This window comes from Rosa rugosa, chromosome 2 (genome assembly GCF_958449725.1).
Source record: "Rosa rugosa chromosome 2, drRosRugo1.1, whole genome shotgun sequence".
Taxonomy (NCBI): domain Eukaryota; kingdom Viridiplantae; phylum Streptophyta; class Magnoliopsida; order Rosales; family Rosaceae; genus Rosa; species Rosa rugosa.
In genome coordinates, this window is record NC_084821.1 from 2,952,607 (window position 1) to 2,973,869 (window position 21,263).

Genomic DNA, 21,263 nt, shown 5'->3' on the forward strand with positions numbered 1-21,263 from the left:
TTGCTAAGTAAAGACTGTACTTGATTAGGTACTTGACGGTTTGGGTTGACCAGCGTTTGGATTTTTGTGATTTTTATTGATAGAAGATGCAACTGGATAAGAGGTGAGTAAATCTCACATGGTTCATATTACGAACCAAATGTCGTTAATTTCCTTATTTATGTTGTGATTAAAGTGGAAAAGGTTTTATGGAAATAAATATCTGTTTTGAAAGGTATTGTGTATCGTGTAACATTTTGGGTCTAGTGTGACTCCTTTAAATGTTTTGGTATTTATACCGTGGATCCAAAGACTTACGAGTCAGGGGTCGTGGATATTGTGTATCGTGTAACATTTTGGGTCTAGTGTGACTCCTTTAAATGTTTTGGTATTTATACCGTAGATCCAAAGACTTACGAGTCAAGGGTCGTGGATCAGAAATTGGTCGTGGATCAGAAATTGGTCGTGGGTAGAAAAATCGGAACTCCACGCCTTTGGCCGGGTTAGTGGATACGATCAGTTAGAGCTCTAGTCTGTCTGCCATCGTGTGACATGAATACAGCGAGTTATCGTGATCATGAACACACCTTTGAAAATTGAAGTATGACATGAAAGCAGCAAGTTAGTGTACTCATGATCATGAATACACCTTTATTATTTAAAATGTGTCGAGTGGTGAGTGATGAGATTTGTTGGAAAATGTTTGGAAATGGAGGTGGAATGTTTTGTTTTGAGTTGAGATTGTTTTGAGTAAAAGTTGTTGATTTTTCTGTTTTATTTCCATTTACTCATACGGGCTGTCAAAAGCTTACCGGGTTTTGTGTTGTCGCAATCCCGGTACACTATTCAAACGGTGTAGTAGATAATCCTGCAGGTAAGGAGAACCAGGGTGGTGATCGAGCTGGTTAGAGTAGCAGCATTAGTTTTATTCGCTTTCTTTTGTGAGGTTTGTTATGCTCATTTAGAGCTTTACAATTTTACTTTGTAAGAGTGAGTTGTGAGTTGTAATAATTAACTCGAGATTTTCGTGAATTTTTATTCGAGTGGTGTGAGGCGTGTTTGTTTCTGAGAAAAATTCAGAACGTTTATTTGTTTAAGTTGTTTTATTCATGTTTCGGATTTGAATCCTCTATTCAAAATTCGGGGCGTGACATTGTCGCCCTTGCATTCGGCATATGAACCTTCACCAACAGCAACAACTGCAAAAGAGATATCTTTACGTGCTAGGGTATCTGTCGATGGCAGTTGCTCATAAATTATTTCCGTTTCCTCTCCAACTGCCTTCTTGATAGCTTCCAAGATGGTTGTGCCTAGAAATGTAAATATAAACATGAAAATTTACAATTTGTGTAGCTCTTGTTATCTTCAAAATTTCAGTCTAAACTTCAAATATTGTTGCAAAACAAAGGAATCCACGGGGCAGAAAAACCATTTTTGTTTGACTATTTTTCACCTCAAGAAAACTTTGGTGTAGAGTGGTTTAAGGAGTAACAACTTGAAATGGAAAACTTGTTAAATCCAACTCAGACCTGACATGGTACGAATGTCATGTTATAGTGAACATCAAAGTATCAAACATGTAGCCCTATCAATTATTAAAATCCCGGGGAAATAGCAATATTACATACCAGTGGTGAACCTGCCACTTAATCCAGCCTTAGTGACTGTCCATCCTCCACACTGATATCCAAGATCATCAGCATGCATTCCGGTAACCAGTATCCTTTTGGCTTTTCTATCTAATGGAAGAAAAGGTTTTCTTGGATCCTTTCCATTCTTCAACAGAACCAATGACTTGCGAACAGCTTCACGTGCCAGATCCCTGTGCAGCTGCATTGTAATGATATCCGTGAAAACTAGTATCAGATATTAAATTGTCTGAGGTGAAAATAAAATAGGATTACTGTGCATTATAGGTTTACCTTACAACCAACTTTGTCCAACAAAGATCTATCAGAAAAGGGATGTTCAAAAAGACCAGCAACAAACTTCACTCTCAGTATTCTCTCAACAGCATCATCTATCCTGGACATTGGTATCTTCCCATGTTCCACTAGATATACTAAATCATCCACAAAATTTTCGAATTTGAAAGGCACCATAAACTGCATTCCTTCTCAATTAGACAAACAAACTAAAAGTCAGCGAAAACAACAAATAGTATGGCTTTAAAAATTGTAGTTCAATATCTACCATGTCAATTCCAGCATTGACAGCAGATAAAACGCAGAAACGATAGTTTGAGCCTTCAGGCTCACTGAGTGTTTCAATACCATCCCAATCAGAAATCACAATTCCCTGCAGCAGAGCATTCCCTGATTAGTATTTAGACGTATAGTTTTGTTACTTATGCAAACTATTTGTATGAAACATCACATACCAATACTGTTGTAGTTTGGTGTAATGAAAACTAAATTTCGAATACTGTCAGATGTAATTTCTTGTACAATGGCATGGATAATGTCTTGGGTTCATATTGTTCACCAAGAGAAAGGTTCACTCTATCTAGTTGCTCACCTTAAATCCTAGCTTTTCTTTCAAGATTTCAGTCAGGAGAAAACGATCAGCATGCAGTCTATTTCCATTCCAGCTGGAATAAGATACCATAATAGTGGAAACTCCTTGAGAAATGCAGTCCAGATAAGGTGCCATATGAATCCTCTCTAAGTCATCGTAAGATGATAGGGTATTTCCCTCATTTACACCTTTAAGTGTACCCCCATCTCCCACAAAATGCTTGGCAGATGCAATAGTGTTGTTTCTGGAATCAAAAGAATGTAAGATTAATTAACAACTTCTCACATGTAAGAGAGTGATATGGGACTTGGATTGGAATACAGCATCAAAGTTGTCAAGGGATAAATGCGTTAAGAAAGATGAACAAGTTAGTACAGAAGAAACATGACAGACATAATTTTACAGACATCGATCATCATGGTAGAAGAGTTGGGAGACCAATTATTTTCTTTCATGTCCACAAAAACATGACAATTCAATTTACTAATTACCTTTCAAACAAGATAGTTAATTGGCAAAAGAAGAATAAACAAGCAATCCTTTCTACCTTCCCATTATAAAAGGGTAGCCATTTTCATGCCCTTGGGGTGGCTTCCCCTGCAAGCCTGATATAATAGATGTCATCTTTCTAACAATTTCAGTGTCTTCGCTGTAACTCTCGTAGCACCGTCCCCACCTGGGATCTCTGCATACCTGCCAAAATTCATTCAATTGATTATATTGATAATATCAAATACCCAATTAGTACAGTAATGATGATCTGTTCACCTACATAAGTTGCACAATTATCACAAAGATTACCAACTGCAATCTTTTCGAGCTAAAGAAACATTGTATGAAATGGCATCGAAATCTGACGAACTGTAGTTCGAGTAAATGAACAGATGAACATAAATCAAAATTAGTATTAACTGATTACATTCACTATGACTTACAGCTACACAGGGAGCAAAAGTGTAGTGAATGCCACTAGCCCTGACTTCAAGAGCAGTTGCCTCACCAATCCTTTGAGCCAAATCCGCATCTCTGTCACATAATTCAAACATTTAGGGACAAAATAAAGGAGAATTTTGAAATGGTTGGATCATAATCAGATATTGGAAGTCCCTTCTTTTGTATGATTAATTATGTTACTTGCCGTCGAAGCAGCAGATCAATATACTACAAGGAAAAGATTGAAATGGAACCTAATGATCACCCTATTCACTTTCAGATACCAGCATTATAATAAAATCTTTTCGAGTCATAACACTAATTCAAAGAACAAATTCGATTCTTTTCCCACGTTTCTTAGGAAAAGAGGGAAGAAGACTAACCTGGTAGCCCCAAGACCAACATTATGAGGAAATATAGTGGCACCATAGACGCTATTGTTCCCATGAACAGCATCAATCCCATATATCAATGGAATCCGGAGCCGGGTTTCCAGTGCACACCTCTGAAACCCGTCAACCATATCGGCCCAGTCCGCCGATAAAGCCTTCCTAAAAGGCCCACTTCCTGGACCACTGGTTACACTCCCTAGCACATACACATATAAATAGTCACCATCAGTTGCATAAACAAAACCATACAGAGGAAGAGAGATGTACCGATTGAGAAGTCTCTAATGGCAGAAGGGGTAGCGACCTGACGCTCTATCTGGGTCATCTGCCCACCTTTTCCGTCAGAGTCATGCGAAAAAGGAGGTCCTTGACTCGAGCTTCAATGGGTTCATTTGGGTTTCTGTATATGCAATTCAAGTTCTCAACTGTTTCCATCTTTGAGCTACTACCCAAGGAGCTCTCCAGCTTCTTTAGGCTCAGTTCAAGAAACCCAGATGAGAATCTGAAACTTTGTATGGTGAAATTCACAAGTGGGTACTAGCTGGTAGTGTTGCGGTGCAACTATATTATATGAATTTCACAACTTGTAGCTAGTCACGCCTTTTAGTGAGACTGTGGTTTATTTATTTATGGAAAAATTACTAGTCTTATTTATTTATAGAGAAATTACTGGTCACTTACTGTACTTTTAAGACGTCAACAGTTCAGTCTCTATTATCCTAATTTTAATAAATTACTCCTCAAACATTCAAATTTCACACAATGTGGTATAATTTTTTCCCCCTTTTTTTTCCCTCTCTCTTTTATTTATTTATTATGTTTTCTGCTTCTCTCACTCTCACAGTGTAAACCAATGCCTTAACCCGACCGGCGCTCCACCATCATGCCGCATCCGGCCAGCGCACGGGTATCATTCTCTTCGTCTCGCCGTCGCCAACAACTCTGTGGCTTTGGATCATCCATGCATAGAAGGAAGAAGGAGAATCGACAATCCAGAGCTTGAAATTTTCCAGTGAAGTCTTCTACATATTCTGGCGGCCGATTTAACTCCATGTGGTATGAATCTTTCTCCCCTCATCACGCTCTACCTGCCTGTATAAATGGTTTTTGATTTCGAATGGGTTCTAAGAAATTTGAGTTTTGGGTGACGTCAGATGTCACTATGATTCCAGTTTCCGGCAACCGTCTAGGTGTCTTCAACTCTTTTTCAGTCGGTCACTGTGGTCCTAGAATTCGAAAGCGTGGCTGGTTGAGCTGAAATTGTTGGCCAGGCTGAGTTGATAGTTTTAGAATTCGTTAAGTTTGGAAACTAACGAGAAAAGAGGGAGTCCATTGTCGTGTTTTCACCAGAAAGCTACTATGAAGGAGTTTGAGTCATGTCTGCAAATCAGACATAACGAAGGTAAATTCAGATTTCTGTTAAAGTTGATAATCTCTGAGATTGAGTGATTGTGGTTGATGTGTTGCAATTGAAGTCTTCCAGATTGTGTATTCGATTTATCAAGTTGGTTTGATTTTGTTTGTGGTGGTAGAGTTATGGGAGAAATTTAGGTCAGTCGAACATATCTGGTATTGATATTTGGAATGAAATTGGTTTCTTGTATTACATGCTTGACAGAATTGATGTTAAAAGGATGGTTGTGTAGAAATGGTTTCTTGGTCAGTACGGACCGCAGGGGAGGGGGGAAGAAAGAGAAATAAAAAAGATGAAGTGAGGGATAAAATAGTCACTTTGGACCACATTATGTGAAATTTGAATGTCTGAGGAGTAATTTTTTAAAATTAAGATAGTAGGGACTAAACTGCTGACGTTCTAAAAGTACAGGAAATGACAAGTAATTTTCCCCTTTATTTATTTTCTTTAAAAAAATAAAAATAAATAAAGGAGCCACAAACTAGAAACTCTGTATATAGTCTACCCAAAAAAAAAAAAAAACTCTGTATATAGCTGCTTGGACACGGTTCCTGTGATTCTCACTATCACGATGATAACATAGACAAGTACAAATGACCAACCTGTTTGGACCCAAAATGAACATTTTGGCCTGACAAGGCGTGTCTTGGAGAAATTGAGCCAATGTCAGTGGCTCAAGCTATATATTGTCGACAAGCTCGAAATATATATTTAGAGGCTAAATAAAGCCTACTATGGAAGTATGACAAGTCAACTTTAGCATATTTTCCTACTTCGGCTAGGAAAAACCGAGCTAGACAAGGAAGGAGGGGTGGCAGACTAACCAAATGAAATCTAAATGTGCTGAAACTTTCCAGATCCATTCTAGACAGCCCAAGGATCATTTCTTATGAAGAGTGCAAGAGCTTTTTTTGAGTGGAAGGCCTTCAAACAATCAGCCCAATTTTCTACAGAAGCAAAACTGGAAAACTGGACCTGTAAGAGGTCCAGCAGCATTTTCGGCCCAACCACATGGAAGAAAGCTCTGAAATTTGGTCAGCATGATCTAGATTCATAGTGGAACATTTTTTATGAAGACATCATGGCCAGAATCTGAATTTCTGATGGAGATATACATGAAGGAATAAAGGAGCCGAAAGTGCTTCCTTATCTCCCAAATTCATCATTCCTATTAGTGCTCCACCTCCATCTCCACCTCCCTTATCTCCCAAATTCATCATTCCTATTAGTGCTCCACCTACACCTCCACCTCCCTTATCTCCAATTAGTGCTCCACTTTCATTTGTTTAATGCCAAAGTAGTTGGCATGGTAGCCTATAAATAGAGGTTACATTGAAACACAATTCACACATTCACAACACAACAACAACATCTCTAAGATGATCTAAGTTCTCTCTAGAGCAAACCTCTCTAAGAGCAACTCCTCTCCCTCTCTTTCTCTTTCTCTTTCTCTTACCGGTGATCACACTCCTAGTCCTAGTCTTCTCAGAAGCCGACTTTCAGTGCCACCAAACCCTCTGTCAACGTGCTTCGGTCCTAGTCTCCTCGGGAGCCGACGGTAGTGCCGCGACCACAACGGTTACAGAACCAGCCAAGCAAGGGTAACGCCCTAGTAACCCAGCCAAGCTAAAGTCACGCTTTAGCAAGATCTCAACATTTCCCGGTGATGTCGCTCTGATCGATCTACAATATTGAGTATCGATTGTGTTAACAAGAAGAAACTTCAGCAAAGTCCTCACCACGAGGCAGAAAGAATCCCACGACGAGGTTGGTGCTCTCCTCGTCTACAATCGCTCAACAGAAGTCAGGTCAAGGGACACCCCCGACGACCGCACCCGAACGGTGCTGGCACGCCCGCGCAAGAAAAGAGACTGTTGACCAGCTGCAGCAAAATTGGAGCCAAACACAACCCAAGCTTTCTCACTGTCATTGTGGTTTATTCAAATGCTAACTCGATGTGTTTAGGCCCAAACGACCAGCCCAACCCTAGGTTGGCCACTAAATATGCAATCTCAAGTTCCCATGAACTCACCTCCGCGAGAGGTTATCGTGGACTCTGTCACTGATGACTTGTATAATCAGAGAGCTAGATTGAAGCTCAATTACTTGAACTGGGAGATCTCGATCGTTTGTCAGACCAGCAATAGAGGTCAGCTTATATCAATCTTTCATCTTTTGTGCAATTTGTTCGACTGAATTCAACGTAACAAGTTAGAAAGTCGTACTAATTTAATGAATAAATGGAACAACTAAGGAACTGTAACATTGATATAACTAAGGAACTGTAACATTGATATGATCTCTTGCTTTAGGCTGCATAGTGAATTTATAGTTACGCTATAGCTATTTTAGGTTTTGATTATCTGGGACTGTTACATATGCCTGCTCATAATTCTGTTCGAAGTTGCTTGATTTGGATCTAAAGAGTGTTGTTTCTAAAACATGAATAAATAAGGACATAAAAAGCATGAATAAACATGAATAAAAAGCATACATGTTTAATCAATATATTAATATAATTAGTTCTTGTCTATGTGATCAAGTCCTTTACAGATCGACAGCGTCCAAGGCTTTTTAGGTAAAGACGCACTTAGAATGTTAAATATATATACACAACTACTTATTCTCCAAAACGTAAACTGCATTGGACATCGATCTGCCTTTGGCAGAGTAATTTAGAACAAAAAGTCTGTCAAACTTTAACGTTGTTCTCCACTCGGTCCCCGCCACTTATGCACTCCAGAACCCTATTCTTCTGATGCATATTATAAGCAAAGAGACTTCCATGGACCAAGGTCCACCTGCACCTAGGCAAAAAAATCAGATATTTTGCCACCAAATGCCCCATTTTGCCCTTCATTTTGCCTATGGTCCACCTACACCTTGGTCCATATTAGAATTTTTGATATTATAAGCAGTATTTAAGGAAAGAAGCATAGTTCTTCATGGGATGGAATCACCTGTCCCTAAACATTCTGTCCCGCGAATAATAATTTGCCACCTAATCACTAGTCTAACAGCCCACTGACTCTGTTAACTCTCATTTAAAATAAATAAATAAAAGTTTTCTCTTCGAATTTCAGATCGATTCTGATAAAAAGAAAAGAAAAAAAAATTTTCAGATCGATTGAGCCCAGAAGAAAATGTTTCAAATCTAAATCATCTAATTGTTTCAAATCTGAACGAGTAAACTCATCTCCTCGCCCTTGCCTCTACAGTCTCATACCCATCTTTGTTTTAGGTCTGTCTGTGTCCGTCTTCATTCTCATTGCGGTCCACAATGGAGCAACGCCCTCTTCTTCGTCTTCTTCCTTTTGCTCTTTGCTTTCGTCCTCGCGTTATTGTCTGGAACACTCGTCATTGGGCAACCAAAGCTGCAGTATTGTTCTTTCTCAACTCTCTTGCTAAGGCTGACCTTCGTGTGGCTTAGCATGGAGAGCTGGTCAAGATCACTTTGGAGATCTACCGATCCTCAATCCAAATGGGACGTTTCCCCAATTTTTCAATCTTCTACAATTTTTTATTTTTTATTCTTAGATCAATTTTTTTTTATCTAGATCAGTTGGGTTCCTTTAAATGAAAATCTGAAGAATTCATTTCTGGGTTTTACCAATTGCTGGGTATCTACTATCTAGAGAGTAGAGACTGATACAAACTCTGTCTCTGAAAATCTGGGCCATTGTGAGAAAGAAAAAGGAAGAGACATTGGGTTGGTGGAAAGCATTTTGGTGTTGGGTTAGTTTTGCTTGATTGAAAGGAAGCCATGACTGTGATGCTGAAGTTTTGGAGTGTAAAAGGCAATGAATTTCAGAGAGGATGGAGAGTTTTGCACTTTCTTCTCTGCTTTAATGGTGTATAGATAGAAAGAAACAGGGCCAGTTTTGATGGGATTGGAATTTTGGGAAGATGGGTTTTTAGAGAAGAGAACATGATCAGAAGGTGACTAGTGAGAAACAGGGCCAATTTTGATGGGATTGGAAGGGAAGGTGGGTTTTTGGAGGAAAGGACATGATCAGAGAGGTGACAACGAAGGAAACCCAGAAGTCTTATTTTAATATAACTTAACAGTGTTAAGTTTCTTTTTCTCAAAAAAAAAAAAAACAGTGTTAAGTTTCTGTTAGTGGAAAACACGTGGCAGATTATTATTGGTGGGACAGAATTTTGGAGACAAGTAATTTCATCCCGTACAATTCAACTTTTTTTTTTTTTTTTTTTTTGAGAATAATCGTACAATTAAACTTGAGAATGTTCTTCCTCATTATTGACATGGGCATGCATAATATGCATTTAACTATTGACACGGTTGTTTGGGATATTGTAAATTTTCCATAGGACATCCCTCAAATTTGGGTTCTAGACTGAGTGCTGACACAAGGCAAGCAAACTTTGCTTGACCGAAGGTGGGCCTTGACTTGGGTCACCCACATGGGTTGGGTCGTGCTTGGAAACCGACCACCCTAACTATGGCGTATGGCCCAGTCTATCACACCGATAACAGAGAAATTCGGGCGCTACCTAACGCTCAGATTCGGCGCGTGGATGTTACACGCTTCTTACTCCAACTCCGTCGTCCCTTCCTCCACATTCTTTGTCCGCTGATTAATTAAGGTACTTTCTACTCTGCTCTACTTTCTCCTATCATTATGATTAATTAAGGTACTTTCTACTCGGTGGATTCAACTTTTTGGGTATTGGAAATTTAGATTTGCGAAATATTTTTTCTACTTATAGATTGTGGGAAAGTTGAAATCTTTAGTGTACGGTTAGAGTGATTGTGATTAATGATTTGTGGTTTGGTTTAACTCACTGATTGTTGATTCTGGGTACTAAACTTAATTTCAATTGGTTGATTGGTGAGGAGTGTTCATACTCCTTCCATTACAAATTCTATTCTGCAGGGTGGTCTTCTGTTAGCTTTTCTAGTTGATTACAAAGAGTCCAGAAGTAGGGGGAGAAAATTGATTGATAGTATATATTATGTATTTTGTTGGCTTCTGGCTCCCATATTGGAGACTTGTGTTATAAGTTGCAACAAATCCAAGGTTGTATCTTTTGCGACTAAGAAAGTAAAAAGGTTGTAATGGTGTTTCACTGTAAAATATTGCTGATGATAGTGCTCAAAACTGGAACATGATTCATGCTCTCATCATGTTAGTTTTTCTAATTTTACTGAATCTATACTCAAACCTTCAAGAGAACTCTTTGGCTTGGTTTCATAGAAATCTGTTGTGTTACCTCCAAATTGGAAGACATTCCATGCTCTCATCATTGCTTTGCCTGTTTTGCATGTATTAGCTAAAGTTTTTAACTTTCAGAAATTTGTTCTCCAATATTCTTGCTAAAATGTGATTATGTTAGTATAACATATTGTTGGCATTCCTAAAACCACAAAACTATATCCAGTAGCCATGTGATGCCCAAGTTTAATTATTTAATTATGGTGGTGATCTTGCTGTTAAAGAGACCTAAGGAAATTGTTTAAATGGTGATGTGGTGGTCTTGATGTCAAAACGTGAACTAAGAGAAAACATGAAGAGTTGTTTATGCAATTATGATTGCTTTGCTTTTTAAACATGCACTCGGAGACCAAGCATGGCAAGCATAGTTTCTTTTGTCTAAAGCATGCTTGGAAAATATGAACTCATGTGCTCTCTTCCCCACATTCTCACGGTCAAGAAGGAAAAGAAGACAAAAGCAAAGAAAGCATGCGGCAAACAAGGGTTTGTGTTGATTGATGAGCAAACAAGGAAAGTGAAAGTATAAAGGAAAGAAGGAAAAGAATAGTTCTTTCACTTTCCACTTTTCCTTTCACTTTCCAAAAGAAGAAATGGTGAAAGGGAAAAGAATAGTTCAATCATGATGACCTTGCTGTCCAAGATGAAAGTGGGAAGCAAGTGCCTATTCACCTCGTGATCTTCTGGTGTTTTCTTCCTTGTATAAATATATGGGTTCTATGGTTCTTCCATTATTTAAAAAGGTGTTGAGTTTCAATCCTTTGATTGTAAAAGAGTCAGACTCTTTGTTGCTCTGTTTTGTTCCATGTTGAAAACAGTTTGTGAGTCTGTCCAGTAAGGATTGCAGCAGTCAGTGCAATCCCAGATTGTAAGTTAGTTAGTTCAGGAAGGATTTCCTCGGTCAGTGCAATCCCTGAGTTGTAACTTTGTAATCTGTTTTGATTAGTGAATCTTTGGGTTCTCAAGAGTAAGAACCCCGCAGTGTTTTTAATCTCAATTGAGGTTTTCACTGCGTGACCATTGTTGGTGTGTTTTGTGTAATCTCCGTTTTTTTGTTATTATGTTGAGATTGTAATTGTTCTTATATTCTGGAGCTTGTACCATCCTTGTATTTACAATTGGTATCAAAGCGGGTTCTAAAGCTTTTTAGTTGATCCGTGGTGAAGGATGGAACGTGAACGTGACAGAGCCTCCAGTTCTATAAATTGCCCGCCCTTGTTTGATGATGAAGACTATTCACAATGGAAAATTATGATGAGGGCTTTTCTATATTCTCAGGACGAAAATATGTGGAACGTTGTTGAGAATGGTTGGGAACATCCAACCAAGGCAGAAGAATCAAAGAAAGCAGAAGGGTCATCTGCAAGAATTCTTAAACCTAGGAAGGAATGGACTGAAGAGGAAGTTCGTGACCGCAATTGTGATTTTAAGGCTAGAAATTCACTATTTATAGCCTTGTCCAAGAAGGAGAGAATGAGAATTAGTCACTGTGATACAGCTAAAGAAGCTTGGGACTTACTTCAGGTTACTTATGAGGGAAATAAGAAGGTTAGAGGTCAGAAGCTTCAAAGACTTGTATTGGAATTTGAAAACATGACCATGGAGGAAGATGAATCGGTTGATGATTTCCATGCTCGACTTCTCAATGTTACAAGCCAATGCCGCAGCCTTGATGATCCATTTGAGGAGCACCGAATTGTCAAGAAGTTTCTCAGGGCTCTTCCTTCAAAGTTCCAAGCCAAACAGATTGCCATCGAGGAAGCTCAAGACCTTGACACATACACTTTGGATGAACTGGTAGGAAATCTCAAAACTTTTGAGATGCGACTCAAGCCTGAAAAGAAGGTAAAAAGTGTTGCTTTTTCTTCTATCAAAAATAAAGAAGTTATTGATGATTCTGTTGATTTAGCCTTGCTGACTAAAGAATTTAAGAATTTTTTGAAAAACAAAAATTCTTCAGGGAATCCTTCAAAAAAAAATTTTAAATTCAAAGAGGGATCAAATGTCTGAAAATCGTTTTGACAAAAATCCAAAGTTTGCAAAATTCCCTCAAAAGAAAAATTTTCTTGAAAAACCAAAATGTTTTGAGTGTGGTGGAATTGGACATCTTGCTGCCGAGTGTGGCAATAAGAGGTACAATTTGCGTGGTAACAAGGCATTAAAGTCTACTTGGAGTGACAGTGATGATAGCACTCAATCCGATGGTGAAGAGGTAAATCTTGCTCTTACTTCCTCCTTTAATTCTGAACTGTCTGATGTTTCTGATTTAGAAGATGACTCTTTTGATGAAGAAACAAAGGAAAAATGCAAACAATTGTACAATGCCTCAAGAATTGTTCTGAAGAAAAATAATAAACTCAAAGAGGAAATTGAACTCTTAAGGAGTGAGAAAGAAAAAATTGAGCAAAACTTTGAATTATCATTGAAAGAATTGGAAGATGAACGAACTGACCTTGTTGATAAGATTAAAGTTTTGCAGGGAAAGTCCAAGTCTCAAGACTGGGACATGGAGCATGATGAGCTTATTAACAAAATCAAGGTTTTGCAGGTTGAAATAACGGCTCAATCCTCTTTAAATGTTTCTCTAACCCTTGAGAATGAAAAATTGCAGGAAGAATTATTGAGGGTCAAGGAGAGCTTTAACAAATTCTCTATAGGGTCTGAAAAAATCTCCAAGATGATGGGAATTGGCAAAACCCATGGCAATAAGGAAGGATTAGGATATAATGGTGAGTCATACAAACCCCTGATTTTTGTAAAAAGTGTGGAAGGTGACAGCTCATCAAGCAATTCACAAAGCTCTAGTGACAAACCATCTGGCTTCAAGTTGGCTGAAAGAACAGAACCTCATAAAGTCATTCATTCACATCAGAAAAATCTTTCGGTAAGTCCTGACAAGCACACCTCTGTGCGTCAGCCTAGGTATGATCCCAACCCCAAAACTTTCATTCCTACTTGTCATTATTGTGGAAAATTGGGACACATATGTCCTAGGTGCAACAGGCTTCGTGGGGTCACTCAAAATCAGAAAAGAACATTGAGATTTAACTCACATGCCTCGTTGCAAGCTGAGCTGAAAGAAGGTTTGAACCTGATAGCCAGGATTGCAAAGCTGGCTTCAATCCCTGTGGATCTGGAAACGAAAACAAAACAGACTTGGGTTAAGAAAGGACCCAAATGCTTCTCAACTAAGATTGATAATTATGACATATCTTCTGAATGTATTGATGCAACGTGTTTGTTTTCTTCTTACAGTTTCAGAAATGAGTTTGAACATGTAGAAGCCACTTGTCTTGTGGCTTTGACTACACTTGCAGATAAGAAAGGTGATGTTTGGTACGTTGATAGCGGTTGCTCAAGACACATGACTGGTGAAAAGAGTTGGTTTGTGTCCTTTTCAAGCGAATTCACAACTGGATCAGTCACGTTTGGAGATGGAAAAAAGGCCAAGGTAATGGGTAAGGGAACGGTAAATACACCAGGTATTCCTAATCTCCAAAATGTCTTGTTTGTTGAAGGACTTCATGCAAATCTCATAAGTGTTAGTCAATTAACTGATGATTATGAGGATGTAAATTTCAATAAAACAAGATGTATTGTTACTGATAACAATGGCAAAAATATTATGGGTGGCTTGCGTTCTAAAGATAATTGTTATCATGTACGTGCTAATAAATCTGTTGAAGTGCAGACATGTTTGAAAGCCAAGACATCGGATGATGTTCTTGAACTTTGGCATAGGCGTCTGGGGCATGTAAACTTTCAAGACTTGCTGAAACTTTCACACAAGGAAAGTGTAAGAGGTATGCCTTCTCTGAGTGGTAAACCAGACAAGATGTGTGACGGTTGCAAGGCAGGTAAGCAAACTCGTGCCTCACATGGAGCAATTAATTCATCCACTACAACTCATCCATTGGAACTTATGCATATGGACCTTGTTGGACCTTCACAAACCGAAAGCATGGGTGGTAAGAAATACATTTTGGTTGTAGTTGATGACTTATCACGTTTTACTTGGGTGAATTTCCTTAGAGAGAAGAGTGATACTTTTGAAAGCTTTAAGGGATTGTGTAAAAGAATAACAAATGAAAAACATTCCTCAAACTTATGCATTGTTAGAGTTAGGACTGATAATGGAACTGAATTTAAGAATGCTTTGTTTGCTGATTTTTTTCTTGAGAATGGAATTTCACATGAGTTTTCAGCTCCAATTACCCCACAACAGAATGGTGTAGTTGAGAGAAAGAACAGGGTATTGCTAGACATGGGAAGAGTGATGCTACACTCAGCTGGACTTACTCCAAACCTTTGGGCCGAAGCAATTAGCACTGCTTGCTATACTACAAACCGTGCATTCTTGAGACCAGGTACTAACAAAACTCCATATGAGCTATGGAAAGGTAAGAAACCCAATGTAAGTCATCTTCGTGTTTTTGGATCTCCTTGCTATATTTATAGAGATAGAGAATATCTTGGTAAATTTGATGCTAGGAGCGATAAAGGCATATTTCTTGGTTATTCTTTGGATAGTAGAGCTTACAGGGTGTACAACAAGCGAACCATGTCTGTAATGGAATCCTATAATGTATCTATTGATGATTGTGCTGTGAGTATTGTTCAGGTTAATCCAGATGAGGATCAACCCTCAGGAAGCCGAGTAAATGTGGAACTGAATAAAGAAACGGATGATTCCTCAAATGATCCTATTTTTGATCCTCCACCAGTTCTAAGAACGGGCTTCAAGCAAGTTCAAAAAGATCATTCTACTCAGGACGTCATTGGGAACGTACATGAAGGGATTCAAACCCGCAGACAAGTTGCAACCAAGGTTAGTACTGATTCTGCTCTTGCATGCTTCTTGACTGAAAATGAAGTGAACATTAACATAATTTCTCATTGTGGTTTTGTGTCACTTATTGAACCAAAGAATGTTAAGGAGGCTTTGAATGATGATGATTGGATAAATGCCATGCATGATGAATTGAATCAATTTGCTAGGAATGATGTGTGGTATCTTGTGCCTAGGCTCAGTGAATTCAATGTAATAGGTACAAAATGGATTTTTCGAAATAAGAGTGATGAGCATGGTAATATTACTAGGAACAAAGCTAGACTTGTTGCCCAAGGATATAAACAAGTTGAAGGACTTGATTTCGATGAAACCTTTGCTCCTGTTGCTAGACTTGAATCTGTTAGACTTCTTTTTGCAATTGCTTGTCATCTTCACTTTAAATTATATCAAATGGATGTAAAAAGTGCCTTTCTGAATGGTGTGTTACAAGAAGAAGTATATGTTGAACAGCCTCAGGGATTCAAAGACCCTAGCAATCCAGATCATGTGTACAAACTCAAAAAGGCCCTATATGGATTGAAACAGGCTCCAAGAGCCTGGTATGAGTGTTTGTCTACTCATCTAGTAAGCAAAGGATATATTCGAGGTTCAATTGATAAAACTTTGTTTATTAAAAGAGACAGCAAACATGTCATGATTGCACAAGTGTATGTTGATGATATCATATTTGGCTCCACTTCTGATTCTTATGTTAAAGAATTCACTAACATCATGGAAAGTGAATTCGAGATGATCATGTGTGGAGAGCTGAATTACTTTCTTGGACTTCAAGTTCGTCAACTGAAGACAGGTATGTTCTTATGTCAAACTAAATATGCTGAGAATCTTGTTAAGAAATTTGGACTTGAATATGCCAAAGCTATGACAAATCCTATGAGTACAAGTGTCAAACTTACTGAGGATCTAACAGGTAAGTCTGTTGATCAAACTCTTTACAGAAGTATGGTTGGTAGCCTACTTTATCTCACTGCTAGTAGACCTGACATATCTTACAGTGTAGGAGTTTGTGCTCGTTTTCAGGCAAATCCTAAAGAATCTCATTTGGAAGCTGTTAAGCGTATCATAAGATATGTCTCAGGCACTGCCACTTGTGGTGTCTATTTTACATTTGATTCTAATATTGAAATTGCTGGGTATTCTGATGCAGATTGGGGAGGAAATTTGAAGGATCGAAAAAGCACTTCTGGAGGTTGCTTTTTCATTGGAAACAACATGGTAGCCTGGCATAGCAAAAAGCAAAACTGTATATCTCTCTCCACAGCTGAAGCTGAATATGTAGCTGCAGGAAGTTGTTGTACTCAAATGCTTTGGATGAAGCAAATGCTTCGAGATTATGGATTTTCTCAAGGTAAGTTGACTATCTTATGTGATAACTCAAGTGCTATAAATATTTCCAAGAATCCAGTGCAACACTCACGCACTAAGCACATTGACATGAGATATCATTTTATTCGAGATTTGGTTGAAAGGAATTTACTTGAATTAGCATTTGTTCCAACTGAGCATCAATTAGCTGATTTATTCACCAAACCCTTGGATACTGCTCGTTTTGAATCACTTAGAAGCGCAATTGGTGTTCTAAGTTCTGCAACTCTCCCCTGATTTAACTATATCTTGGCATGCATTCACACTGTATGAAATCATATTAGTATAGGTGCATTGTTCTTTTTATTTCTGCATTTTTTATTTTTCTGGTTTCTGGAGAATCAGGATTGCATGTGTGGTTTGTATCCCGAAGTGTCTGACAGATTCATTTGAACTTAGATTGACAAGGTTTCTACTCCGTTCCTTAAATATGAGTGTGATGAGATGATTAACATGTTTTGAACTTGTTCTTGCATCATTGTGTACTCTCGAACATGATCAACATATTCTCTATCACTTTGTTTGACCACATGCACACATACTCCTTATGGTGGTAAGTAATATTCTTGGTTGACTTGTTCTTAGTCCACACATATGAAGTTGTTAAAATGTTATTATTGCTCCTAGTTAAAAAGGTACAATATATTTGGAGCATGGTCAGGCTATTCCCAAAGTAAACAGGCCTTGGTCGTGACGAACGATATGAGGATTGGGAAGAAAAGGGAATGGTTTGGCCACCCCGGTGGTATGTAAAAAACTATTGACTCGAGTTGATGTGTCCTTTGGGATGTCCTTGTTACATCTAGTACCCTAAAGTCATCTGACTTGGGAGCTTCTGGCATAAAACTCGTTACATGAGTCCTAGTTTTCTTGTGCAAAACTTGATGTTGTGTGAAAAGGCAAAAGAAAAATTAAAAATTGTGCCCACACGGAGATATAAGGGGGAATATCTATGTTGTTCATTTATTCTCTTCGTGTGTGTGTTCTAATTTCAAGGATACTAATGATGTTACACACTCCACTTTGAGCTATGTTCACTTACACAACAAAGGTATAGAATACTCGATCATCTTCTAGATTACCTTGTGGTTGTCGAAAACGGTTTACTCATGTGACCTTTTCTTGTTGTACTCATGTTTATGGACTTGTGGTCATACTCTTGTCTGAAAAGCTATGCAAATTGAATCTGTTCTTCACTATTGGATACAAACCCACTCATTGTGTGTTTGCATTTCATTATTGCATTCTTCATAACATGATAAATTGAGGGGGAGTTCCGGTACTTAGGACATTTTGATGTGCTCTATCTGATTTGGAATATGGTAATCTTTCTTCTACATAGCTTCCGCTACGCACTAGACCTTTGGCATCCCTATCCAAAAAGGGGGAGAAAGATTGTGTTGATTTTCATGGCCCTTTGTTTTTCTGTTAAGACTTGGCTCGACTTCTTTAGGGTTTGAATTCATCTTTCCTTGTGGACATGTGTTATTACTATTCATTAACTACAGGTTCATGTTATTTTTCACATGGTGTGTGATAAATGTTTCAGGAACTAAGGATCCTCAAGTACTTGTTGAGGGGGAGTTTGCTTAGAATATAGTAGTTTTGTTTAGGAATGCCAAAGGGGGAGATTGTTAGTATAACATATTGTTGGCATTCCTAAAACCACAAAACTATATCCAGTAGCCATGTGATGCCCAAGTTTAATTATTTAATTATGGTGGTGATCTTGCTGTTAAAGAGACCTAAGGAAATTGTTTAAATGGTGATGTGGTGGTCTTGATGTCAAAACGTGAACTAAGAGAAAGCATGAAGAGTTGTTTATGCAATTATGATTGCTTTGCTTTTTAAACATGCACTCGGAGACCAAGCATGGCAAGCATAGTTTCTTTTGTCTAAAGCATGCTTGGAAAATATGAACTCATGTGCTCTCTTCCCCACATTCTCACGGTCAAGAAGGAAAAGAAGACAAAAGCAAAGAAAGCATGCGGCAAACAAGGGTTTGTGTTGATTGATGAGCAAACAAGGAAAGTGAAAGTATAAAGGAAAGAAGGAAAAGAATAGTTCTTTCACTTTCCACTTTTCCTTTCACTTTCCAAAAGAAGAAATGGTGAAAGGGAAAAGAATAGTTCAATCATGATGACCTTGCTGTCCAAGATGAAAGTGGGAAGCAAGTGCCTATTCACCTCGTGATCTTCTGGTGTTTTCTTCCTTGTATAAATATATGGGTTCTATGGTTCTTCCATTATTTAAAAAGGTGTTGAGTTTCAATCCTTTGATTGTAAAAGAGTCAGACTCTTTGTTGCTCTGTTTTGTTCCATGTTGAAAACAGTTTGTGAGTCTGTCCAGTAAGGATTGCAGCAGTCAGTGCAATCCCAGATTGTAAGTTAGTTAGTTCAGGAAGGATTGCCTCGGTCAGTGAAATCCCTGAGTTGTAACTTTGTAATCTGTTTTGATTAGTGAATCTTTGGGTTCTCAAGAGTAAGAACCCCGCAGTGTTTTTAATCTCAATTGAGGTTTTCACTGCGTGACCATTGTTGGTGTGTTTTGTGTAATCTCCGTTTTTTTGTTATTATGTTGAGATTGTAATTGTTCTTATATTCTGGAGCTTGTACCATCCTTGTATTTACAGATTACAGTCATCAACATAATTACTGTTCATTTTCAGGGGGAACTCCATGATACCTATGGCTTATAAGCAGGTTTATGCTCATTATCAGGCAAGGCTAGCGGGAATGGTGTCCATGTTGCCATAGTTGTCCCTTCTATGAAGGCACAACTGTTGAGGAACCAAAAAAAAGATGGTAATTTCATACTACCATAGTCCACCTAACTACTATGTAAATACAAGGATGTACAAGCTCCAGAAGGAATGACAGATTATAATCTTTACATAATCAAGAGAAGAGAATATGCATAACACAACAACATTGGTCACGCAGTGAAAACCTCAATTGAGATCAAAAACACTGCGGGGCTCTAACTCTTGAGAACCCAATGATTCACTAATCAAAACAGATTACAAAGTTACAACTCAGGGATTGCACTGACCGTGGCAATCCTTCCTGAACTAACTAACTTACAATCTGGGATTGAACTGACTGCTGCAATCCTTACCGGACAGACTACACATTTAACTGTGGGATTGCAATGACTGCTGCAATCCTTACCGGACAGACTCACAAACTGTTTTCAACATGGAACAAAACAGAGCAACAAAGAGTCTGACTCTTTTACAATCAAAGGATTGAAACTCAACACATTTTCAATATCCTGGAAGAACCACAGAACCCATATATTTATACAAGGAAGAAATCACCAGAAGATCACGAGGTGAATAGGCACTTGCTTCCCACTTCCATCTTGGACAGCAAGGTCTTCATGATTGCATCAAGTGGACATTAAGATGAACAGCAAGTTTTCATCATGAGAGGATGGAACCCGTCGTTGTCCTCTTCTACCTTTTGTGTATGGACAGCCAGTTCTCCATGAAGGAGAAAACAATAGAAAACCAAATGCAATTGCTTTTCCTTTTTGACCGTGAGAATGTGGGGAAGAGAGCACATGAGTTCATATTTTCCAAGCATGCTTTAGACAAAAGAAACCATGCTTGCCATGCTTGGTCTCCAAGTGCATGTTTAAAAAGCAAAGCAATCATAATTGCATAAACAACTCTTCATGCTTTCTCTTAGTTCACGTTTTGACATCAAGACCACCACATCACCATTTAAACAATTTATTCATTCTTTAACAGCAAGATCACCACCATAATTAAATAATTAAACTTGGGCATCACATGGCTACTGGATATAGTTTTGTGGTTTTAGGAATGCCAACAATATGTTATACTAACATACTACATTATTGCCAATTAAGCATTCGATGTGTTGTTAAGTTAATAACATTATTGCTCTGAGCATTTTGGTTCCAATTGCTTTGTTTCCTTGTTGCATACATTGTCCTAATTATTTTGAAGACAAGAACAGAAAGGAGAAAAAGATTTTAGTTTGCTTAATTAGCTCAATGATCATAAAAAAACTGACTAAACCATGCCTTTGGATAGTTTTCAGTGACTACTTCTTTTGGATCCAATTGATTTTTTATTTTTTATTGGGTACATGATCAGGATGATACATGATGAGTGTATTTTATTGGAGACTATAGTGTTCTTCAAATTATGTCATTCAGATTGGTATAAAGACACACATAAGGATGGTATTGCATGACCACACTTAAGTTTGAAGATGAAAGATGCATTTAGTTTTGCAGAAATGAAAGCAAGAATTGATGTGTGTAAACATCAAGTTGAATTCGTTGTAATTTAGACAAGAACATGAACGCTGTTCAATGAAAAATCAGAGAGCGATTGAGGTATGATCTGAAGTTTGGGAAAGATGAGTATTGGTGTTATACACTGATAATAAGAGTTGTTATTCATTAGGCTTGCGTTGATGAGACAGGCAGAATAGATTTGGTTGGGACTACGATTTCAAATGCATCAAATTGAAATTCCTATTTCCATTTCAACATTTTATTGGTCCATTCAGTTCATAAGATTACTTGGACTCCAATTCTGA

At 38.1% G+C, this 21,263-nt stretch overlaps 1 pseudogene; it reads right to left on the minus strand.

Moving 5' to 3' along the window:
* Window positions 1-1,014: 1,014 nt before the first annotated feature.
* On the minus strand, window positions 1,015-4,342 carry LOC133728444 (uncharacterized; annotated as a pseudogene).
* Window positions 4,343-21,263: the final 16,921 nt, after the last annotated feature.